Source organism: Peromyscus eremicus, chromosome 17 (assembly GCF_949786415.1).
Source record: "Peromyscus eremicus chromosome 17, PerEre_H2_v1, whole genome shotgun sequence".
Classification (NCBI taxonomy): domain Eukaryota; kingdom Metazoa; phylum Chordata; class Mammalia; order Rodentia; family Cricetidae; genus Peromyscus; species Peromyscus eremicus.
The window spans coordinates 60114219-60140570 of NC_081433.1; the positions used below are offsets into that span (position 1 = coordinate 60114219).

General features: G+C 43.2%; 1 long non-coding RNA gene across 1 annotated transcript; it reads left to right on the top strand.

Moving 5' to 3' along the window:
- LOC131894629 (uncharacterized) lies at positions 1-26352 on the top strand. Its single transcript, XR_009374976.1, has 3 exons — positions 1-79; positions 2670-4121; positions 24606-26352. It is a non-coding gene; the product is annotated as an uncharacterized LOC131894629 (long non-coding RNA).

The following is a 26352-nucleotide window of genomic DNA, read 5'->3' on the forward strand; positions in this document are numbered from 1 at the left end:
TGTCACCAGTGTTGTGGGACCACCAACTGCCCTTGGGACATTTGTTCAGTGTCTACAGGTCACATCCACAGCCATGTTGGTAAGACTGAGCAGGCTGCTTTGGAGATGGAATGGAGAGCATAGGGAGACCAGAGAGAGGCAGAAAAAGCTGGCCTTCAGTGTCAGTGCATCACTTAAGAAATAAATGGTCCTGGGGAAGCTCCGTGAGTCCTGTGCAGGGGATGGGGAGCTTCCTGAAGGAGGGGGGTTCATCTGGGCTTTTTGGAAGTGAGGCTCAGGAGCTTGGAGCTACTTGGAAGCAATGGGCCTATTCTGCTTCTCTGGGTTCCTCAAGAGCAGCCCCAGAGTCAAGGCTTTCTGATGGTTAGTTTGCCAGAGAGCCAGGGATGGTCAAGGCTGCAGCTGCTGTACTGAGACCCTTGGATTCACTCTGAGTGGGAAGGAGGCACGGAGGGACTAACGAGGCTTCAGTACCAGCACTGCACTTCACCCCGACTGTCTCTTTAGATTGTGTACCACCAATAACAGGGAGTTAAAAGTCACCTGGCCAAAGCCAGAGGTTCTCACACTTTACATGACACATACGAGCAAGGCAGGAGCCACCGAGTGCTGCCACCTGCCAATGACCCTTAAGGTTTCTGAGTTCTTGGCCTATTCCCAACCAGTCGTCTTTCCTCAAACTTGAGTGCAGGTTTGGGTCATCACTTTTCCTGTGACTATTTGTTCTTGTGTGTGAGAGCTCACCTAAGGAGCCCCAGTACTTAGGCATCTCCAGCCTGACCTGCTACTAGTTGGTCACACCTTTGCTAACACCATGATGACCGGGATGAATTCTGCATAAGTTTTGGGAAAATTTTTGTCATTATCTATGTGACTGATCTTTGGTCTGACAGGACACCCACAATCCCCTACCATTCCCACACATTGTAACTACCATATGGGTATTTCTTAATGTTTGTTCACTTCAGGGAACTGATCTCCACCCCCATCATCCTGAGCTAATTTCTTAGCATTGTTTATTTCTCATCTGATTAAGATTTTAAGGAGGGGAGGAGCCATTTCTGGGCCATGTTTGGAAAGTGACTCTTCACCTCCACACAGGATAAAATAGTGAAAAGATTCTAATGAAGTAAAGAGATGATCTAGTGCTGTGAGATAATGCTTTTGTACACTAGTTTAATAAAATGCTGATTGGCCAGTAGCCAGGCAGGAAGTATAGGAGGGACAAGCAGACTAAAGGAATGCTGGGAAGAGGAAGGCTGAGTCAGGAGTCACCAGCCAGACACCTGGGAGAAAAGATAACAAGGCAGAACTGAGAAAAGGTACCAAGCCATATGGCTAAACATAGATAAGAATTATGGGTTAATTTAAGTACAAGAGCTAGTCAGCAATAAGCCTGAGCTTATGGCCGAGCAGTTGTAAATAATATTAAGCCTCTGTGTGATTATTTTATAAAAGGCCACGGGACTGTGGGTGAGAGATTTGTCCCAACCACGGGCCAGGCAGGACACAGGAAATCTTCTGAATACAATCTGGTTTTGGTAGGAGGAGATGCTGAAAGGCTTCTCTTGGATGTCATGGAAGGCTCTTAGAAATGGTAGATTGGCTTCTGGTGAAATGGGGAAGAGTTAGTTAGCAGGTAAGTGAGGGCTATTGGCAGTGACCTTAATCGACCCTTCTTTGGACACTCTATTGTATCCTGGAGAATCCTTGGCATCCTCTGTGATGTCACCATGGTTGTGGGGACACCAAATATACTTGGGGCATTTGTTCAGTGCATATAGTGTTACCCATAGACAGGTTGACAAGACTGATCAGACTGCTTCAGAGAGATAATAGAGAACATAGAAAGACTAGAGAACAGCAGAAGGAAGCTGGCCTTCAGTTTCAGTATAAAACACCAAGAAATAAATGGGCCTGTGTGAGGCACAATGAGTTCTGAGCAATGGATAGATAGCATCCTGGAGGATAGGGACTTGAGCTGGGCTTTCCATTAGTGGGGTTCAGGAGGTCAGAGTTTCTGGGAAGCAATAGGCCTCTCCTGCTTTCTGGGTTCCTAAAGAGCAGACTCAGAGCTGAGGAGTTCTGATGGTTAGTTTGTCAGAGAACCAGAAATTGTCAAGGCTGCAGCTGCTGTGCTGGGAGCTCCTTAATTTCATTCTGAGTGGCAAAGACCAGCAGGAGTCACAGAGTGAGAAATGGTATGTCAGGGTAGGGTGCTGCTGCACTTAATCTTCAGCAGATTCCTTTAGGTTCCAGGAGGATCTGATGCCAATAACAGGGAGGAAATTTCCCCTGGCCATGCAGCCAGGGGAGCTCAAATTCAGTTGCTTTTAGTCTTATTACAGGAGATGAGGGGTGGGTGGTGGTAGGCACTGTGGAGTCCAGGACTTACCTGCATAATTTCAGATATGAGCTGACATTGTCCCCTAAACTAACATGACTAGGCTCGTTTAAGCCTTTATGGCCAGTGGGACTGCAGTAGGGGCTGAGGTACATGTCTGGCCATAGTGGTTGGGACAGGAACATCACTTATGGGCCCCGGCTTGAGGACAGCTACCCTAATCTTTGGAGGCTTCACTGGGTTCTGTGCATTCTCTCTTCCTCAGACATCTTGGGACTCTATGCCATTCTACTACACTAGTTAATTTGTGTTTGTTTACACACAGCAACTACTGAGGATTCACCAATCCCACCCTCCCTCACCAAGCAGGAGCAGCAGATAAACAAGGTGGAGAAACTGATCCTTCAGCTTCAGAGGATGACCAAAGAGAGGAATGAACTGTGTGTAATCCTGGCCCATTATAGCAACAGTGATTTGAACAACATGTAGTCATTAGGCCCATTTCTCTGGTGACTATCTTGACCCCATATGTCTTCCCCAGAATTACACAGGTCACAGGATGCTGCACCTCCAGGGTATCCTCATGCCCAAACAGATTTTCCTAAGTGCATCTGAGAGGCAGAAATGAAGCCTGTACAAGAGTGAGATAGGGACATAGGCTGTTCTGCTTCCTCCAAACGAAAATCAGAGTCTGTAGCCTGAATCACAGTCTGGGGGAAGGGGCAGTAGTGTGTGAGCTCTCAACATGCATCTCAAAAGGCCTCAACAAGTGTTGGCTTGTGGGAGATGCTATGTCTGGGAGTTTATACTGAGTCTTTTATACTTGACCAGCAGGTGCTTGGGTGCTGGTTGTTCCTGGCAGCCATGGGAAGGGCCTGGTCCTACTTGGCACATCTCAAGTGTGTGACTTGAAGGCCTAGAGTTCATCACTGCTCCTCTCTGGTCTTATTTCTTATACTCTGAAACAATGCCACCTCCATACATTTTGTGGGCACCCTAATAGTATGTTGTGTGTGTGTGTGTGTGTGTGTGTGTGTGTGTGTGTGTGTGTGTGTGTGTGTGTGATGCTCCAGATCTTGGGAACCAAGGGTCTGTGGCGGGGCATGAGGATTTGCCTGCCTCACAGGTTCCAGTTGATTCCAGTGCTGAGGGCAGGGAGCCCCAATTTGAGCAGAAGTGCTCTTGGTCCTTGTGCTGACCTTGGAGACATATTGGAGTCTTCTGGGGAGTTTATAAAGCCATCCTGCTGTTGGGTCTCCTCCCTGGAAACACTGATTATGTGCTCTTGGCATCTGTGTAGCAAAGACAAAGACAAAGAATCCGTGTCCTAAAGACAGGAGAAACATCACAGATTTCAGATGGGATCAGGTCTGTGTCAAAGGCTTATGGGAACTTCTTAGAGAGCTAGTCTATTCCTCCAGGCCAGTTGAAGGTGCTCACGCAGCCCTGGCTCCCTCCCTTTAGACACCTTGCCTCTGCTGGCCTGGGGCCAGCATAGTGAGTCCAATAAGCACCAGGAGGTCCCTGGGATTAGGAGCCAGGATATGGCATCCACTGGACTGATATGTTCCAAGACATAGCCTGAATTCATGTGATCCTTGAGTCCTGTATTCATGGGGTTCTTTGCTCCTGGGGCCACGCCCTACCACAGGATGAATGAGTTAGGGAAGTTGAAGACGGAGCATAAGCAGGTGATATTGGACCTGCACAAGTTGTCCAAGGAGACTAATGAGGCCTTGGACAAGTGTAAGGAGCTGACTGAGATCAACTCCTACAGGTGAGTGCCTGACTTAGCTGGGACCCCAGCACTTGGGAAGGACTGCTTCTGCCCTCCTTTGTCTTTGAACCAAAGTGGGGGCTCTGGTTCTAGCCCGTGTGCTTCTTAGCCAGCAACCTGCCTCATAGCTCTTGGACTTGGGCCTCCTGGACTCAGTTTTCCTAAGAGTGAAGAGACTGTGAGGCCCTCCCAGCATTTTCCTGCCATCCTGAGGAATTCTAGATAGAAAAAAAAAACCCTTTGCACCATGAAGGGTTCTCAGGCAGCCCTGGGCCTCTGGGGCTCTGGCAGGGGTTTACAGAGCAGATTTCCATGGGGCCCATAGATGGATTCTATTCCAGTTTGGTTTTCTTGCTTCCCTAGAGCATGTTTGTCCTCTACCTGCTGGTGTTTCCCCAGTACCATGGATAGAAAGCCACAGGTGGGGTCCACTTGGAGGTACATGGATCTCTTTTGGTGTCAGAGTTTTCAGAAGTACTTTGAGTCTTTCTGGAATTTTACTCTTTTCTGGATTGGGCCAGCCTATAAGTCATGTTGGCATGGCTATTGTGGGCTCCAGTCTGGGGCTGTCTAGCTACCTTGGACCTTGCAAGGATGTTGATACTTGGAGATGGGCATGGCAGATGGAAGCTGGCTGGGGCTCACCATTTTTTGGTGGTGGTTCAGCATCCTGCACAGTCAGTTCCTGAGTGAGTGGACTCAGCTGAAGAAAAGAAGTGAACATTGAGACATGAGAACAGAAAGCTGCAGGGGGAGCAAATTTTGTTGCAAGAGTCCTGTGAGGAGGTGAGGAGGATCTGTGAACTCTGAGCCAAGAAGCAACAGGTAGGCTGAGACCACTTGGGCAGGCTGCCTCTTTTCTAACAAACACACACCCATGTAACCATCTACCCACTTATCCATCCACGCACCTACATGCCATCCAAGTGTTCATTTCTGTGATCATTCACAAGACTCTCTGGGGGAGTTAGTCTCTTGGAAGAAACTTGATTGGCAAGCAAATCCTCTTGCTCTGCTAGAAGCTGCAGTCCATTGAGACAGGCAGATCAATCCCATCTCCCACACCTGCATGTTATTATAGCAGGATTGGTGCGATGTGGGGAGCCATTCAGGGAGTAACACAGCTTTGAGGGGTTGAGGTCAGGGGCCTGGGGTTCACTTACTTTGCAGGGTTCATGTAAAATCACAGGTGGGAAGCAGCTTGCAAGGAGGAGTACCAAAATCAGTAAAAGGTCCAGCCTTTATCGTTTTCTCCCAGGGTCCATGGAAGAGTCTAACAACCAGCTGAGGATTCTAATCTGAGGGATATCAAATGAATCTAAGCACACTGAGTTCTTTAGTCCATTCACCTTATTCTTCTAAGTCAATTCTATCTACACAGTTTCTTTTCTGTTCTCACACTTAGCTCCTCTCAGTCCCTCCTGCTCTCAGTCCCTTCTGCTGTTCTCTCATGTCTATCTAGTTCTTTCCATCTCCGTCCTCATCAAATTCCCCCAGTGCTGTGAGGGAACCAGTATATATACTCAAACAGTAATTCTTTGGCAAAGCAATGAGAGGCTTGAAGTTTTCAGAGTCACAGAGAGAGGTGATAAGGATCCACACATAAAGCAATAGTTGTCAGCTAGATTAACAACCCCAAAGGGGAGAGACTAAAGGGGAGTTCTCTGTTAGGGTCAACTAAAGGCTAAGATCAATTAGAGAATCTAGGAATAGCACCTGGCTGAGGAGGAATGAAAACTTAATTTGCACAAGAAAGAAGCTTGGCACCTATCACCTGCCTGGCCTTGAGGGCAATCTCTTGGGTCAGTGGGAAGTAACTACCTTAACTAAGTAACTAGCAAGTGGCTAAAACATCACCCAGGAATGTGAGCATTAAATCTCTTTAGTTAGGGTCTTGTGTAAATAACCCGGGGTGAAGATAAGGAGTTGAGAATTTGATTGTTAGTGCTTCTTTTCTCTGTCTGTGGGTGAGATGAGCTAATGTTTATTTCTCTGCATTTGTCCTTGGAAAAAGGTATCTTTGCTGAAATACTTTTGTCTGGAGAATGGCCCTGGCCAGATGTATGTTAATGAAAAAATAAACACAGCTGGGGACAGTTGTCTGATTTCCCCAAATGTATAAGGAGAGTTGTGCCCAAGATTGAGATGCAGTCGTGAGATTACATGTACACATAACATGGAGATGCATGGTAAATGGGGAGGATCATAGCTGTTATTGCACAAGAAGTTTACAACAAGAGACAGCCAGTTCATTCAAAAGGCAGTAATTCCATAACGCCTTGTGTGATGCTTTCCTCTAACAGAACCCTTAGTTCGGATAGGTTGACCTTCTGAACTCTAGTTGTCACTGCTGTATGCTCCATGGACTTTTGCTGCCAGCAGCTCTCAACAGAGGAGAGCCCCTTGTAAATGCCAAATGAGTGGCTCTCACTGTCATCTTTTTGGGTGGCCTTTTCCTCTTGTGCTCCCTCCCTGCATCTCAAGGTTGTCTCTTCACCTTGCTGAGCTTTTGGTCCACTTTGACTGAAGCCTGAATAGCAACTATTCAGCCATGTTTTCTGTGAGTGGTGCTAACAATTTCTCCCAGCCAGAACCTTACAGGCTGGAGCTGACTGGATGACCACAGTTATAGGAAGGGCTTTATGACAGGCTTCAGGCAGGAGTAGAAGTGTTCAAGAGAAAATTTCTCCAAAGAACTAAATATAGTCTGGCCAAGGAGAGCATGCTCTCCTAGGCATTTTGAGTTCTTATGGGAAGAACAGCAGAGTTGTAGATCTTGCTTGAAACTGCTGCTATGCATAGTCTAAATAAAATTATTTGTCCAGCATGATTTCCTCCTCATTGCTTTCTGCTCACTTATGATTTTTGCAGTTTGTGTGTGTGTGTGTGTGTGTGTGTGTGTGTGTGTGTGTCTGGGTATTGTATATGCATGTCTGTGCAGATGTGCACATTGGTGGGTGTGTTAGAAGACCAGATAATGTATTGTGTCTTCCTCTCTTTCTCTTTCCTTTATTCCTTTGAGCCCAGGTCTCTCACTGAACCTGAAACTTCCTGCCCTGGCTAGGCTGGCTAGCCTGAGCTCTTTGGATTTCCTGTCCCTCCCACATGGAGACTCCCTTCCTGTTTTGTTCAGTCTCATCTGATTGCTACAAATTTAGTTGCTCAGAAAGTGGAAGGATGTGGTAGATTTCTCTTCATTTTTATTCGTTTTAATTATTTTAGAATCAATGTGTTTTTTAATAATTAACAAAAATCAAACAATACAGCTATTGTAAAAATTAAAAGTAGACTTCTTTCCTTTCACTGCACAGAGGTAACTTCCCAGGAAATGTCTGATTTCTCACTGGCTTCATAACATGGAATCCCATAGTGCATCTCTGTGCTGACATTTTGTTGCTGACTCTATCACGTGCTTATCTGATAAGATAAGTAGGACAGATTCCCTACTCATAGTTGTGTAGAGTGCTCCATTTCAGAAGACCACTGCAGGTGATTTCACTAGCACCCTCCTGACTGACCTTGGCTTATTTTATATTCTATGTACCATAATCTGGTGAAAAGTTCCTAGGGAATGACCATGAGTTGCTTCCTTTTTCTTTCGCAATCAAGGTCTTCTGTGGAGGAACCAGTGTAGGTTCAGTGAAGAGACTATGATGGGTCAGTTGGAGCTATCTTGAGGCTTTGTTAGGAGCCCTCCTTGGGGGCTTGATCTTGTGTTGTCAAGCTCAGCTGTGCAGATTTTATCATTTACCTGCAGGATCAGTGAGTCTCTGAGTGGAAAAGTTCCTGGAGGGGAAATAAATGCAGGCCAGGGCAGTAGAGCCTGGGTAAGTTTTTTTTTTTTTTAATTTTTATTTTGCAATACAATTCAGTTCTACATATCAGCCACGGATTCCCTTGTTCTCCCCCCTCCCGCCCCCCTCACCTTCCCCCCACCCCGCCCCCCATTCCTATCTTCTCCAGGGCAAAGCCTTCCCTGCAGACTGAGATCAACCTGGTAGGTTCAGTCCCCTCCTCCCAGGCCTAGCCAAGCAACCCTGCATAGGCCCCAGGTTTCAAACAGCCGACTCATGCAATGAGCACAGGACCCGGTCCCACTGCCTGGATGCCTCCCAAACAGATCAGGCCAATCAACTGTCTCACCCACTCAGAGGGCCTGATTCAGTTGGTGACCCCTCAACCATTGGTTCATATTTCATGTGTTTCCGTTCATTTGGCTATTTGTCCCTGTGCTTTATCCAACCTTGGTCTCAACAATTCTTGCTCATATAAACCCTCCTCATTCTCGCTAATTGGACTCCCAGAGATCCACCTGGGGCCTAGTCATGGATCTCTGCATCCAGATCCCTCAGTAGTTGGATGAGGTTTCTAGCTCGACAATTAGGGTATTTGGCCATCCCATCACCAGAGTAGTTCAGTTCGGGCTGTCTCTCGACCATTGCCAGCAGTCTGTTGTGGGGGTATCTTTGTGGATTTCTGTGGGCCTCTCTAGCACTTTGCTTCTTCCTATTCTCATGTGGTCTTCATTTACCATGGTCTCCTATTCCTTGTTCTCCCTCTCTGTTGTTGATCCAGCTGGGATCTCCTGCTCCCCCAAGCTCTCTTTCCCTCGACCCTTGCCCTTCTCTACCCCCACTCATGTCCAGGCTGTTCATGTAGGTCTCATTCCATTTCTCTGTCATTGGGCGATCCCCGTGTCTTGCTTAGGGTCCTGTTTTCCAGGTAGCCTCCCTGGTGATGTGAGTAGCAGTCCAGTCATCCTTGTTCTACATCTAGTATCCTGATATGAGTGAGTACATACCATGTTTGTCTTTCTGAGTCTGGGTTACCTCACTCAGGATGATTTTTTCTAGATCCATCCATTTGTCTGCAAAGCTCATGATGCCATTGTTTTTCTCTGCTGAGTAGTATTTCATTGTGTATATGTACCACATTTTGTTTATTCATTCTTCAGTTGAAGGGCATCTAGGTTGTTTCCATGTTCTGGCTATTACAAACAATGCTGATATGAACATAGCTGAACAAGTGCTCTTGTGGTGTGGTTGAGCATTCCTTGGGTATATGCCCAAGAGTGGTATAGCTGGATCTTGGGGGAGATGGATTCCCAATTTTCTAAGAAAGCTCCATATTGATTTCCAAAGTGGTTGTACAAGCTTGCATTTCCACCAACAATGGAAGAGAGTTCCCCTAGCTCCACATCCACTCCAGCATAAGGTGTCTTCAGTGTTTTTGATCTTAGCCATTCTGACAGGCGTAAGGTGGTATCTCAGAGTTGTTTTGATTTGCATTTCCCTGATGATTAGGGATGTTGAGCAATTCCTTAAATGTCTTTCAGCCATTTGAGTTTCCTCTGTTGAGAATTCTCTGTTTAGTTCTATAGCCCATTTCTTAATTGGACTGTTGGGCATTTTGATGTCTAATTTCTTGAGTTCCTTATATATTCTGGATATCAGTCCTCTGTCAGATGTGGGGTTGGTGAAGATCTTTTCCCATTCTGTAGGCTGTCGCTTTGCCTTGTTGACCGTATCCTTTGCTCTACAAAAGCTTCTCAGTTTCAAGAGGTCCCATTGATTGATTGTTTCTCTCAGTGTCTGTGCTACTGGTGTTCTATTTAGGAAGTGGTCTCCTATGCCAATGCATTCAAGACTACTTCCTACCTTCTCTTCTAGCAGGTTCAGAGTAGCTGGATTTATGTTGAGGTCCTTGATCCACTTGGACTTAAGTCTTGTGCACGGTGATAGATATGGATCTATTTGCAGCCTTCTACATGTTGATATCCAGTTATTCCAGCACCATTGTTGAAGATGCTTTCTTTTTTCCATTGTATAATTTTGGCTTCTTTGTCGAAAATCATCTGTTCATAGGTGTTTGGGTTAATGTCAGGGTCTTAGTTCGGTTCCATTGGTCTACATGTTAGTTTTCATGCCAGGATCAAGCTGTTTTTATTACTATAGCTCTAAAGTAGAGCTTGAAGTCAGGGATCGTGATGCCTCCAGAGGTTGTTTTATTGTACAGGATTCTTTTGGCTATCCTGGGTTTTTGTTTTTCCATATGAAGTTGAGTATTGTTCTTTCCAGGTCTGTGAAGAATTGTGTTGGGAGTTTGATGGGGACTGCATTGAATCTGTAGATTGCTTTTGGTAAGATTGCCATTTTTACTATGTTAATCCTGCCTATCCATGGGCATGGGAGATCTTTCCATTTTCTGACATGTTCTTCAATTTCTTTCTTCAGGGACTTAAAGTTCTTGTCATACAAGTCCTTCACTTGCTTAGTTAGAGTAACCCCAAGGTATTCTATATCATTTATGGCTATTATAAAGGGTGATGTATCTCTGATTTCTTTCTCAGCCCGTTTGTCATTTGTATATAGGAGGGCTAATGATTTTTTGAGTTGATGTTGTATCCTGCTACATTGCTGAAGGTGTTTGTAAGCTGTATGAGTTCCTTGGTTGAGTTTTTGGGGTCACTTATGTACACTATCATGTCATTTGCAAATAGTGAAAGTTTGATTTCTTCCTTTCCAATTTTTATCCCTTTGATTTCCTTTTGTTGTCTTATTGCTCTAGCTAGTCCTTCAAGTACTATATTGAATAAGTATGGGGAGAGTGGACAGCCTTGTCTTGTTCCTGATTTTAGTGGAATCTCTTTGAGTTTCTCTCCATTTAATTTGATGTTGGCTGTTGGCTTGCTGTAAATTGCCTTTATTATGTTTAGGTATGTTCCCTGTATTCCTGATCTCTCCAAGACCTTTATCATGAAGGGGTGTATGAAGTTTGTCAAATGCCTTTTCAGCCTCTAGTGAGATGATCATATGTTTTTTTTCTTTCAGTTTGTTTATATGGTGTATTACATTGACAGGCTTTCATATGTTGAACCACCCTTGCATCCCTGGGATGAAGCCTACTTGATCATGGTGGATAATTGTTCTGATGTGTTCTTGGAGTCTGTTTGCCAATATTTTATTGAGTATATTTGCACCAATGTTCATGAGGGAGATTGGTCTGTAGTTCTCTTTCTTTGGTGCATTTTTGTTTGGCTTGGGAATCGGTCTTTCTGTTTCTATTGTGTGGAACAATTTAAAAAAGTATTGGTATTATCTCTTCTTTGAAGATCTGGTAGAAGTCTGCATTGAAACCATCTGGTCCTGGGCTTTTTTTGGTTGGGAGACTTTTAATGACTGTTTCTATTTCCTTAAGGGTTATTTTTTGGGTCTTGAAATATTTCCCTACCTGTTTCATTGCTTTTTTCATGATTTTCTTTAAGGGATTTATCGATTTCTTACAATTTTTTATTTGTCTTTTCCTCAATTTCATTTTTCATTTTTACTTGGATGGCCTCTAGCATCTTCCTGATAGTATTCTTAACGTCGCTTTCTTCTGCTTCTTCTACATTGTGATGTTCAGGTCTTGCTGTTGGAGGAGGGCTAGGTTCTGGTGATGCCATATTGCCCTTTATGTTGTTGTATGTACTTCTGCCTTGACATTTGTTCATCTCCTCATCTAATATGTATAAGAGGTGCCTGTGTCTGATTGAGTTGCTGTTTGTCCACTCTGTGCTTGTTGTGACTGTGTCTTGGGGGCCCTTCTCGGTCTAATCTTAGCTGTTGGTCTAATTGGTGCAGGCAGATTCTGCATCTCAAGGAGTTGCTCTTGGGTCAAGCCATGCAAGCTAATTCTGTGACTCACAGATTCGTTCTCGGTCTTATCAGGGCTCTTCGTCCAGTCAGAGCTGACTGATTCTGTGTTTCAGGAAGCCTCTCTTCTTCCAATGAGAGGTGGGAGATTTTACTCCTCAGAAAGCCACTCTTGGTCTAATGAGGGCTGGCAGATTCCCTGTCTGCTGAGGTTACACTTGGTCCAATGACAGCTCTTTGTCCAATGAGAGCTCTCTCTCTAGGCCTGATGAGAGCTTGGGGTTGGTTTCCAAGCCTCAGGAAGTGGCTGGGATCTTGGGCCAATGGGAATGGGGGCAGGGTGTGTAGATTGCAGGGTCCACTGACAGGTCTTGGTGAAGGGAGAGCCTTCCCGTAGGAGCCCTGCCTGCTGGCCGGCAATTGGGTCTGAGTTGGGTGGTTGTTCCCGGGGAATGGCTGGGGCCCAGTGATGGGTCCTAGGGGCAGGCTTCACTGGGTATGAGATGGAGACCATCTTTAATGAGAAAGCTCTATGCACCCTCTGGTTAGTACCACTTTATATCCATCAAACATCTCATGTACACCCAGCTCCCTAGAATAAAAGGACACAAAACCTACTGTAAACTCAAAGATTTTCAGGTGTTTGTAGAGGCAAAATATTTATCTGCTAAGAAACCCTTTGGAGGAAACTGAAGGAATGCATACTTGAAGGTGAGGTGGAGGCAGCTGCTGAGGTAAATCAAGGGGCACGAGTCAAGAAAGGCTGGCTGTGGGTATGTGTCCCTTCTTGACTTTGGCTGAATGGGGACTGCCCACTGTGTGGTCAGGTAACTTGCTATGTCTTTCCTGCACCCTGCTTTGTTACATTCTACCATCTTCTTTCCACTTTTGCTGAAACTTGGCTCAGTTAATCTTGGCCTTAGAGCTTGGCCTGAATTGTATTCTTAGAGATTCTGGATTTCAGCATGGTTGTGATTTTATTTCAGTCCAGCAGAAGTCCCCTAGCCAAGCTGTGGTTTGAGAATAGGGCTGTCTAAGAGCTGCCTACTTGGGCCCATCATAGTCTAAAGCACTCACTCCATGTTGTGTCTGCAGCACTCAGAAACTACTTTTATTTCAAATTTCTTCATAATGAGTTAAAATTGGCCTCATGGAGTGTCAGGAGATGAAGACCCTCACACATAGCTGGTGGTGCAAAATGGTATAGCCCTCTGAGAAACTTTATACAGTTTTTTGTGGTATTGTATTCTCCTAAATATTGTGCATGCTAATAAACTTATCTGGGGTCAGAGACAGAGCAGCCACAATATTAAACATAGAAGTTAGGCAGTGGTAGCACACACCTTTAATCCTAGCATTCCAGAGGCAGAAATCCATCTGTTCAAGGATACAGCCAAGCATGGTGACTCACGCCTTTAATCCCAGAAAGCCAGCCTTTAATCCCAGGGAGTGATGGCAAAAACAGAAAGATATATAAGGCGTGGAGACCAGAAACTAGAGGCATTTGGCTGGTTAAGCATTTGGCTGGTTGAGCATTTGCCTGGTTAATTGTTTGGCTGGTTAAGCATTCAGGCTTCTAGCAGCAGTTCAGCTGAGAGCCATTGGGATGAGGACACAGAAGCTTCCAGTCTGAGGAAACAGAACCAGCTGAGGAATTGGCAAGGTGAGATAGCTGTGGCTTGTTCTGTCTCTCTGATCATCCAGTGTTCACCCCAATAACTGGCTTCAGGTTTGATTTTATTAATCAGAACTTTTAAGATTCATGCTACAGTTTTTTTTTTTTGGAATTTGAACTGCAGTTTCCAGGTGACTCAGTGATTCTAAAATAATAATTATGTGTCCACAGAGAAATTAGGGGACCCCAGTGTGGGAGCATCATTTCTCAGAGCAGTCTTGAAGCAGAAACTATCCAGATGTTCATCATCAATGAGTGAAAAAGTACAATGTGGTTGAGCCCTTCCATGGAATATTGTTCACCATGAAGTAATACATGCAATCATTTGGCCATTAGTTAGCCAGCCTTCTGTAGCTGGAACAAAATCCCTTATACAATCCCCTTACAGAGACAAAAGGTTTATTTTGGCTTTTGGTTGTAGAAATTTTCTAGTTTCCTGGGAAAAACTTTATTACTCACTGAAGCAGAAGGTCCTGCAGCCAAAGGACTTGGCAGTAAAGCTGCAGTATCATTTTGATGTTTCTGAGATGAGGTAGGAGCCCAGGCTGAGAGGAGAGGGTGGAGACAAGAGGATCCCCTGTAGCTGGATCTCTGTCCTTTTCAGTTTTTCTTGATAAGCATGACTCTCAGAAATGCCAGGGAAGGAACACTTCTGTGTGCTTTTCCACCTCAGTCAACAAATACTTCTGTCCCGGAGACAATATGTTTGATATTCAGTGTATCTGAGGAATTGTGTTCCCCTTCTGAGATCTCTAGTATGTTCTGCATATCTTGTCCCTTAGGTCTGCCCACAAATCTTCCTATTATAGCCCCAAACCTAGCAGGGGATGGATCAGTTGTGGAGGATGATGCATCCTCCTGCTTTATTTTCTTAAGAACATCACTTTAGAGATATGGTCCTACTCTTGGGCAGACTTGCATGCAGCACACTCCTGTTGATTACAGGCTGTCTGCAGTGTGTGTGGGTTTCCTGTGAGAAGGTTTCTCTGGTTATGAGCAGGTATAAAGGTTAACAAATTGAACCCAGGTATGTTTCTGTGCTGTAGGACTAATCAGAGCCTTTACTACAGTGTTGTATTGTCTCCTTTAGAAGGCCTCCACACAGTTATCAGCTTGCCCACAGTCACCTGGTATCTAATTAAGGACATGCATATATCTCCTGAACTGTGATTTAGACATTGCTGTGCTTTTTTCCATTTGTTTGTTTGCTTGTTTGTTTTTATTTCTGGACTACTGGAGAAAGGTGCTGTTTTTTTCTAGTCTTGCACAGTATGTATTTCCCAGTTCAACTTCTAGCAGTTTTAATGGAAGAGAAAAAAATCCAAGCCAGATGCACTCTGAGTCTTCTTCCTTGGGAATTCAGGGAATGTCCCAAGCTGAATAGCTGACAAAGCAGGTCCCCACCAGTCCTGTGTCCCAGATCCCTTTCTCCTGTAGGTTTGAAATAGTCTGGCATGTCAGCAGGGAAAACTCCCATGGCCAGGCTCCTCCACAGAAACACCACATGGGACCCTACAGTCTACAATACCCATCTGCCTGTGACCACAGTCTGCCAGTTCTCATTGGACCAAGAGTGGCTTCCTTAGACACAGAATCTGCCAGCTCTCACTGGACCAAGAGAGGCTTCCTAAGAAATAGAACCCACCAGCTCTGACTGGACCAAGAGCCCTGATAAAGCCAAGAGTGACTTTCTAAATCAGAGAATCAGCTAGCTTGGACTGAGCCAAGAGCAGCTACCTGAGATACAGAATCTGCCAGCTCCAATTAGACCAAGAGCTAAGATTGGACCCAGAGGGACCCCCCGAGACACAGACACAACAAGCACTGAGTGGACCAGTAGCAGCTTGCTCAGACACAGACACCTATTGCACCTGTTAGAGGAACAGATGGGCAGACTTCAATGCAAAATACATACAACAACATAAAGAGCAATATGGTGTCACCAGAATCTAGCCCTTCTCCAACAGCAAGACCTGATCATCACAATATAGAAGAAGCAGAAGAAAGTGACATTAAAAGTAGCTTCATGACCCAGTCTCCAGGAACTCTCACCCAACACTGCCCCAGTTGCCAGCAGGCAGGGGAAACTCCTACAGGAAGGCCCCCCTCACCAAAACCTCCCATTGGACTCTGCAATCTACAAGTTCCGTGCCCTGCCCCAATACCCATCTGCTTGTGACCTCAGTAACTTCCTGAGACAGGGAAACCAAACTGCCATCTCTCATTGGACCAAGAATAACTTCCTGACACAGGGAATGTGCCATCCTCATTGGACCAAGAGAGGCTTCCTGAGACACAGAATCTATCAGCTCTGACTGGACCAAGAGACCTAATAAGACCAGAGTGGCTCTGTGAGTCACAGAATCAGCTAGCTTAGATTGGGCCAAGAGCAGCTCCCTGAGATACAGAATCTGCCAGCTCCAATTAGACCAAGAGCTAAGATTGGACCCCTGAGACACAGACACATCAAGCACAGAGTGGATCAATAGCAGCTCACTCAGATACAGGCACCTCTTGCACCTATTAGAGGAGGAGATAGGCAGACATCAAGGCAAATGTACAACAACATAAAGAGCAATATGGCATCACCAGAACCTAGCCCTCCTCCAACAGCAAGACCTGAACATCACAAGGTAGAAGAAGCAGAAGAAATGAACTTAAAAATACCTTCATGAAGATGCTAGAGGCCTTTCAAGAAAAAATGAAAAATTCTCTTAAAGAAATTGAGGAAAAGACAAACAAGAATTGCAAGAAATCAATAAATCCCTTAAAGAAAGCCAAGAAAACCATTAAAAAAGCAATGAAACAGTTGAGGAAAACAGTTCAAGACCTGAAAAGGGGAATAGAAACAATGAAGAAACACAAACAGAGGGAATGCTGGAAATAGAAAATCTGAGTAAACGAACAGAAAACACAGATGTAAGCATAACCAACAGAATACAGGAGATAGAAGAGAGAATCTCTGGTGTAGAGGTTACAATAGAGGAAATGGATTCATCAGTCAAAGAAAACACCAAAGCCAAAAAAGTCATAACACAAAATGTCAAAGAAATCTGGGACAACATGAAGAGGCCAAACCTAAGAATAATAGGGATAGAGGAAGGCGAAGGATACCAACTCAAAGGCACAGAAAATATATTCAACAAGATCGTAGAAGAAAACTTGCCCAACTTAAAGAAGGAAATATCTATGAAGATACAAGAAGCCTATAGAACACCAAACAGACTAGACCCCCCCAAAAAGTCCCCTCAACACATAAAAATTGAACCACTAAACATACAAAATAAGGAAAGAATATTAAGAGCAGCAAAGGAAAAAGGCCAAGTGACTTATAAAGGCAAACCCATCAGAATAACACCTGATTTCTCAATGGAGACTTTGAAAGCCAGAAGGACCTAGACAGATGTAATACAAACACTAAGAGACCATGGATGCCAGCCTAGACTAATATACCGAGCAAAATTTTCAGTCATGATAGACGGAGTGAACAAGACATTCTAAGACAAAACCATATTTAAACAATACTTATCCACAAACCCAGCCCTACAGAAAGCACTAGAAGGAAAATTCCAATCTAAGGAAGTCAGATACACCCACAAAACATAGGCAATAGATAACCCCACAGCAATAAACCCCAAAGAAGAGAAATACACCCACACTACCACCAAAAGATAACAGGAATTAATAATCACTGCTCATTAATATCCCTTAATATCAATAGATTTAATTCCCCTATAAAAAGACACAGACTAGCCAGACGGTGGTGGTACATGCCTTTAATCCCAGCACTTGGGAGGCAGAGGCAGGCAGATCTCTGTGAGTTCGAGGTCAGCATGGTCTACAAAGTGAGTTCCAGGAAAGGCATAAAACTACACAGAGAAACCTTGTATTGAAAAACAAAAAACAAAACAAAACAAAAGACACAGACTAACAGAATGGATATGAAAGCAGGACCCATCTTTCTGCTGCATACAAGAAACACACCTCAATTTCAAAGACAGACACTACCTCAGAATAAAAGGCTGGGAAAAGTCTTTCCAATCAAACGATCTTAAGAAGTAAGCTGGTGTAGCTCTCCTAATATCCAGCAAAATAGACTTAAACCTAAAATCAATCAAAAGAGATGGAGAATGACATTACATACTTATCACAGGAAATATCCACCAAGATGAAGTTTCAATTCTAAACATTTATGCCCCAAATACAAGGGCACCCACATATGTAAAAGAAACATTACTAAAGCTTAAATCATACATTAGACCCCACACATTAATAGTGGGAGACTTCAACATCCCACTCTCACCACTGCACAGACCTGCCAGCTCAAAACTCAAAAGAGAAATAAGAGACTTAACTGATGTCATGACTCAAATGGACTTAATCAATATCTGGAGAACATTCCACCCTAACAAGAATATACCTTCTTCTCAGCACCCACGGAACCTTCTCTAAAATCGACCACTTGCTAGGTCACAAAGCAAATCTCAACTATGTGAGAAAAAAAAGAGTTGGAATAACCTCCTGTGTTCTATCAGACCACCATGATTTAAAGTTAGATTTCAACAACAACAAAAATTACAGAAAGCCTAAAATGTCATGGAAAGTGAATAATGCTCAACAAGGAAGAAATAAAGAAAGAAATTAAAGACTTCCTAGAGTTCAATAAAAATGAATGTACTATGTACCCAAACTAATGGGACACTATGAAAGCAGTGGTAAGAGGAAAATTCATAGCACTAACTGCCCACAGAAAGAAGTTGGAGAAATCTCACACTAGTGACTGAACAGCACACCTGAAAGCTCTAGAATTAGAAGAAGCAGAGTCACCCAGGAGGAATAGATGCCAGGAAAGTATCAAATTGAGAGCTGAAATCAATAAAATAGAAACAAGGAGAACAATACAAAGAATCAATGAAACAAAGAGTTGGTTCTTTGAGAATAACAACAAGATAGACAAGCCCTTATCCAAACTGACCAAAAGGCAGACAGAGAGCATACAAATTAGCAAAATCAGAAATGAAAAGGGAGACATAAAAACTAACATTGAGGAAATCCAGAGAACCATCAGGTCATACTTCAAAAACCTGTACTCCACAAAACTGGAAAATCTAAAAGAAATGGATAATTTTCTGGATAGGTATCACATACTTAAGCTAAATCAGGACCAGATAAACTATTTAAATAGACCAATAACCCCTAAGAAAATAGAAACAGTCATTAAAAGTCTCCCTACCAAAAAAAGCCCAGGACCAGATGGTTTCAATGCAGAATTCTGCCAGATCTTCAAAGAAGAGATAATACCAATATTTTTAAATTGTTCCACACAATAAAAATAGAAGGAACATTACCAAACTCCTTCTATGAGGCTACAATTACCCTGAATAAGTATGGGGAGAGCAGACAGCCTTGTCTTGTTTCTGATTTTAGTAGAATCTCTTTGAGTTTCTCTCCATTTACAGTACTATAAACAGCTTGGTACTGGCATAAAAACTGACATGTGAACCAATGGAACCCAACTGAAGACAGAATTCTCCACAGAAAAAGCTCAAACAGCTGAAAGGAATGTAAGGAATTGCTCAACATCCTTAGTCATCAGGGAAATGCAAATCAAAATTACTCTGAGATACCATCTTACACCCATCAGAATGGCTAATATAAAAAAAGACAGCTTATGTTGGAGAGGATGTGGAGGAACGGGAAAACTCCACTGTTGGTGGGAATGCAAACTTGTACAGCCACTTTGGAAATCAATATGGCGCTTTCTTAGAAAATTGGGAATCAACATCCCTCAAGACCCAGCTATTCCACTCTTGGGCATATTCTCAAGGAATTCTTAATCATACCACAAAGACACATGCTCAAATATGTTCATAGCAGCATTATTTGTAATAGCCAGAACCTGGAAACAACCTAGATGCCCCTCAACTGAAGAATGGATAAATAAAATGTGTTACATATGCACAATGGAGTACTACTCAGCACAGAAAAAAATCATCCTGAGTGAGGGAACCCAGACTCAGAAAGACAAAGATGGTATGTACTCACTCATAAGTGGATACTAGATATAAAGCAAAGGATAACCAGACTGCAACTCCCAACTCCAAGGAGGCTACCTAGTAAAGAGGACCCTAAGAAAGACACAGGAATCACCCAATGACAGAGAAATGGATGAGATCTACATGAGAAGACTGGGGATGAGGGGGGTACTAGATGGCAAGGGTCAGGGGAAAGAGAGCTTAGGGGAGCATGAGTTCCCACCTGGATCATGAACAGAGTGGGAGAACAAGGAAAGAGATAACATGATAAATGAAGACCCCATGGGAATAGGAAGAAGCAGAGTGCTAGAGAGGTCCCCAGAAATCCACAAAGATACCTCCACTGTAGACTAATGGCAGTGGTTGAGAGAAAGCCTGATCTGACCTAGTCTGGTGATAGAATGGCCGAACACCCTAACTGTCATGATAGAACTCTCATCCAGTGACTGATGGAAGCAGATGCAGAGATCCATGGCCAAGCCCCAGGTGGAGCTCCAGGAGTCCAATCGGCAAGAGAGAGGAGGGATTATATGAGCAAGAGATATTGAGACCATGATTGGAAAAAGCACAGGGACAAATAACCAAACTAGTGGAAACACATGAACTGTGAACCAATAGCTGAGGAGCCCCCATGGAACTGGACTAGGCCCTCTGGATAAGTGAGAGAGTTGATGAGCTTGAACTGTTTGTGAGGCCCCCAGGCAGTGGGACTAGGACCTGTTCTTGGTGCATGAGCTGGCTTTTTGGAACCTAGGGCCTATGCTGGGAACCTTTGCTCAGCCTTGGTGCAGGGAGGAGGGGACTGGACCTGCCTCAACATAGTCTACCAGGCTGGGCTGACTCCCTAGTGGAGATTTTGCCTTGGAGGAGGTGGGAATGGGGGGTGGATTTGGGGGGACGTCTGAGGGATGGGAGAATCAATGGCTGATATGTAAAATTAAATTAATTATAAAATAAAAATATTTATAAAAAAGAAGATGGTAGAGGACTTTAAAGAGGAAATGAATAAATTTCCTTAAAGAAATCGAGGGGGAAAAAATCCCAAAAAATTAGAAGACATCAATAAATTCCTTAAAAGAAAGCCAAGAAAACTAAGAAAAAGTAATTAAACAGGTGAAGGAAACAGTTCAAGACTTGAAAACTGAAACAGAGGCATTAAGAAGACACAAACTGAGGGAATGCTGGAAATGGAAAATCTGAGTAAATGAATAGGAACTACAGATGATTATAAGCATAAACAACAGAATACAAGAGATGGAAGAGAGAATCTCTGGCATTGAAAATACAGTAGAGGAAACAGATTCATCAGACAAAGAAAGCATTAAAGCCAACAAAGTCATAACACAACATGTCCAGGAAATCTGGGACACCATAAAAAGACCAAACCTTAGAAAAATAGGGATAGAAGAACAAAAAGAATACCAGCTAAATGGCATATAGAATATATTCAACAAAATCACAGAAGAAAACTTTTTCAACATAATGAAAGAAATGCCTATGAAGATGCAAGAAGCTTAGAGAACATCAAATAAACTGGATCCTCAAAAAACATCCCCTTACCACATAATAATCAAACCACCAAACATACAGAATAAAAAAAAAATTATTAAGAACTGCAAGGAAAAGGTCAAGAAACATATAAAGGCAGACATGTCAGAATAACACCTGACTTCTCAATGGAGACTCTGAAAGCCAGAAGGTCCTGGACAGACATTATGCAGACACTAAGAGACCATGGATGCCAACCTAGACTATTATACCTAGCAAAACTCTCAATTACCATAGATGGAGTAACAAAATATTTCATGATAAAACCAGATTTAAACAATACGTATCCACAAATGCAGCCCTACAGAAAGCCCTAGAAGGAAAAATCCAACCCAAGGAAGTTAGATACACCCACGAAACACAGACAATAGACAATTGCACACAAACAAATACCAAAGAAGGGAAACACACAACACTACCACCAAAAACAACAAGAATTAACAATCACTGGTTATTAATATCTTCTAATATCAATGGATTCAACTTGCCTATAAAAAGACACAGGCTGACATAATGGATATGAAAACAGGATCCATCCTGCTGCTGCATACAAAAAGCACACAACTTCAAAGACAGACACTACCTCAGAGTAAAAGGCTGGGAAAAGACTTTTCCAATCAATGGACTTTAGAAGCAAGCTGGTGTAGCTATCCTAATATCTAACAAAATAGACTTCAAACTAAAATTACTCAAAAGAGATCAAGAAAGACATTACATAATTATCACAGGAAAAATCGAACAAGAAGAAGTCTCAGTTCTGAACATTTGTACCCAAAATACAAGGGCACCCACATTTGTAAAAAGAAACATTATTAAAGCTTAAATTACACATCAAACTCCACACAATAGTAGTGGGAAACTTCAACATCTCAGTCTCACCAGTGGACAGGTCTGCCAGACTAAAACTTAACAGAGGAACAAGGGAACTAACAGACATTGTGACTCAATGGAGTTATAGATATCTGCAGAATATTCCACCCTAACAAAAATGAATATACCTTCTTCTACCCTATGGAACCTTCTCTAAAATCGACCACATACTCGGTCACAAAGTGAATCTTAACAGATACAAAACAATTGGAATAACTTCCTCTATTTTATCAGACCACCATGGCTTAAAGTTAGACTTCAATAACAACAAAAATTACAGAAAGCCTACAATCTGTACAATGGAAAAAAGAAAACATCTTCAACAAATGGTGCTGGCATAACTGGATATCAACATGTAGAAGATTGCAAATAGACCCATATCTATCGCCATGCACAAAACTCAAGTCCAAGTGGATCAAAGACCTCAATGTAAAACCAGTTATACTGAACCTGATAGAAGAGAAAGTAGTAAATAATCTTAAACACGTTGGCACAGGAGATCACTTCCTAAATACACTACCAGTAGCACAGACACGGAGAACAACAATTAGTAAATGGGACCTCCTAAACCTGAGACGCTTCTGTAAGACAAAGGACACAATAAATAAGACAAAATGACAGCCTATAAAATTGGAAAAGATTTTCACCAACCCCACATCTGACAGAGGGTTGATCTCCAAAATATATAAAGAACTAAAGAAACTAGACATTAAAATAACAAACAATCCAATTAAAAAATGGGTTATAGAGCTAAACAGAGAATTGTCAAAGTAAGAATTTCAAATGGCCAAAAGGCATTTAAGGAATTTCTCAGCATCCTCAAGCATCATGGAGATACAAATCAAACTGACTCTGAGTTACCATCAGAGTGGCTAAGAGCAAAAGCACTGCAGACAGTTTATGTTGGAGAGGATATGGAGCAGGGGGAACACTCCTCCACTGGTGGTGGGAATGCAAACTTGTACAACCATTATAGAGATCAGTATGGCAGTTTCTCAGAACATGGGGAATCAATCTACCTCAAGACCCAGCTATACCACTCTTGGGCATATACCCAAGGAATACTCAATCATACCACAAGGACACATGCTCAACTATGTTTATAGCAGCATTATTCGTAATAGTCAGAACCTGGAAACAACCTAGATGCCCCTCAACTGAAGAATGGATTAAGAAAACATGGTACATATACACAATGGAATACATATCATCCTGAGTGAGGTAACCCAGATTCAGAAGGACAAATATGTACTCACTCATAAATGGATACTAGATGTAAAGCAAAGGGTAATCAGGCAACAACCCAGAACTCCAGAGAAGCTAACTAACGGAGAAGACCCAAAGAGGGACACATGGACCACTTTGGGAAGGAGTAATAGGTATCCACGAGTAAACTGAGGATGAGGGGTGGGCAATGGACGATAGGGGATAGGGAATGAGAACATAAGGGAATGGGATGGTTAGGCTGAAAAAGGGAGGTAGGGGGAATGCAATGAAAGAGATACCATGAGAGAGAGAGAGACATCATGGGGATAGAGAGAAACCTGGTGCTAGGGAAGTTGCCAGGAATCCCCAAGGATGACCCCAGCCTGGGCTACTAGCAAAAGTGGAGAGGGTGCCTGAACTGAACTGGCTTACCTCAGAGATCAGACCAGTGAATACCCTCATGGTCATCACATAACTTTTCTCCAATGACTGATGGAAGCAGATGCAGAGATCCACAACTAATCACTTGACAGAGTCTAGGAGTCCAATCAAAGAGAGAGAAGAGGGATTCTATAAGCAAGTGCATCAGGATCATGATGGGGAAACATGCAGGGACGACCAAACCAAACTAGAGGGAATTCATGAAAGTTGGATCAATGGCTGTGGAGCCTACATGGGATTAGACTAGGCCCTTTGCCTGGCGAGACAGTTGTGTAGCTTGATCTGCTTGGGGGCCCCCTGGTGGTAGGATTAGAATCCATCTGGTGCACCAGTGGGCTTTGTGGAGCCCACTACCTATGATGGGACACCTCTTGCAGTCTTGAGGCAAGTGGAAAGGCTTGGATGTAGATGAACAGTCTTATTAAATAAGAAACACAGAGAGCCAAAGGCAGAGTTAAAAGCCCAAGAGGTCAGAGCAGTAGCTGAGAGCTGAGACTTAAAACTGCCTTCTTACCCTTCTTGCCACTGCTGTCTTCCCCTCAGCAAGAGACCTACTTCCTATGTATCTGTCTTTTTATTGACTTTCTGTTCTGCTTTCTCATTGGTTGTAAACACAACCACATGACCTCCTCATCACTGCCTGTCTATACAGACCTCCAGGTCTTCTATGGTTGGTATTGAGATTAAAGGTGTGTGTCTCCATGCTGGCTCTATCCTTGAACACACAGAATGTTCATGTGATTTGGATTAAAGGTGTGCGCCACCTCTGCCTGGTTTCTGCTACGGCTTGCTATTAGCTCTGACCCCCAGGCAACTTTATTTATTAACATACAAATAAAATCACATTTCAGTACAAATAAAATATCACCATACTTGGACTTGCCTCTACTTGACGTGCCTCCTCATGGGATGCCTTGCCTTTGTGTGGGTAAGAGTGAGAGGGGTATGTTGGGAGGGGGGTGCTGGGGGAGGAGGGAAGAGAGGGGTCTTTGATTGGTATGTAAAATGAATGAAAAAAATTCTTAATAAAAAAATTTAGACTTTCTGGACAGTGAGACATGTTTGCTCCTTGCAGGACCAATTTACTTCAGAGAAGAGGATGGGTATTGAAGACATTCCATGTGGAGTTTATCTTCTTCTTGGCAAAAGTAGCCATTTGGTCAAGAAAGTGTTCTTGCCTGGACTGCTTGACAAAATGTTGTATCGACTGGACATGCAGGACCCATAGGAAGGTGACCACTGAACTTTGCAAGGCGAGATGGTCTTTCAGGTTCCTGCTTCTCAGAAGAGACTGCCAGATATTCTACAGGACACAGGGAAAAGTGAATGAGAGACTAGGCCTATGGGCTGAAGAATGGATGCCCCAACACTGCAGAGGAACTTTGATGACTGTCCAGGCAGGCAGCTGTCTCTGTCTTTTCCAGAGTTTTGGAAGTTTCTTACAATGTTCTTCCTGTTTTCTTAGGTACTATTATATCCTTCTGAGATTTTTGATGTATTTGAAACCTAGATAGTTATAATATGGTTTTCATTGGTTATGATAAGAGACAAGGTAGATATGAAATTTTGGACTCACAAATATAGGATAGATAAAATATTTTCTTTAATTTTACAAAATACAAATAGACTAGATACTATAATTGTAATTCTTGCTTGATATATGTAATTTTACTAGGTTAAAGTTAAAACCTTCCTTTTGTTTGGACAGAAAAGGGGAAGTGATGGGAGAATGTCTTTCTGTATGCTGTGAATATGTGTTGCTCTGATTGGTTGATAAGTAAAGCAGTTTGGCCTATGACAAGGCAGCTTAGAGGCAGGTGGCAAATTCAAAGGGAGTGACAGGAAGAAGGCTAAGAGAGATGCCAGCCCACCCACCATCCAAGAAGCAGCATGTAATGGCACACAGGTAAAGTCATGGAACATGTGGTGACATATAGATTAAGAGAAATGGGCTGAGTTTAAATGTAAGAGCTAGTCAGTGGTAGGCCTCACCAATGGCCAAGCAGTTTTTTTTAAATACATTTTTTATTAAGAGATTTTTCTATTCATTTTGCATACCAACCACAGATTACTCTGTCCTCCCTCCTCTCGCTCCCCCAGCCTTACCCCCCACCCCAACCCCCATTCCCACCTCCTCCAAGGCAAGGTTTCCTCCCATGAGGAGTCAGCAGAGCCTGGTACATTCAGTTGTGGCAGGTCCAAGCCCCTCCTCCCTGCACTAAGGCTGCACAAAGTGTCTCACCATAGGCACTAGGTTCCAAAAAGCTGGCTCATGCACTAGGGACAGGTCCCGATCCCACTGCCTGGGGCCCCCCTATACTGACCAAACAGTTTTAATTAGTATAAGCCTCTGCTTGTTTGCTTGAGTCTGAGTGGCTGTGGACCAGGCAGGACACAGGAAAACTTCAGCTACATGTAACATAGCTCATCCTTGGCCTTGGGAGGGCTTGACTTACAAAGCACCAAAGAAACATGACTACGCTTGTCATGATAGGCTATTACAGCCTATGACTGCCTTTCTACCCTATGTCCCACGCCAGCTCCAGGGTATAGATAGATCTTTGCTGCTAAATTTAAAGCAAGAGAATATTGCTTAGCTTAATTTTTTTGGTGAGGGTTTTAGCTTGTGTTTCATTTGCTTTGGTTTTTGGTTTTCTTTGTTTTAGTTTGAGGTTTTCTTATTTATTTGTTCTTTCTTTCGTTCTTGTCATTGAATTGATATTTTGCTGATTCTGTACACTATATATAATGACTGTCATTATAAGCTCCATTGAGTAAAATGACTGTATTTTTATGAATATAAAAGCAATTTCCCACTCTTC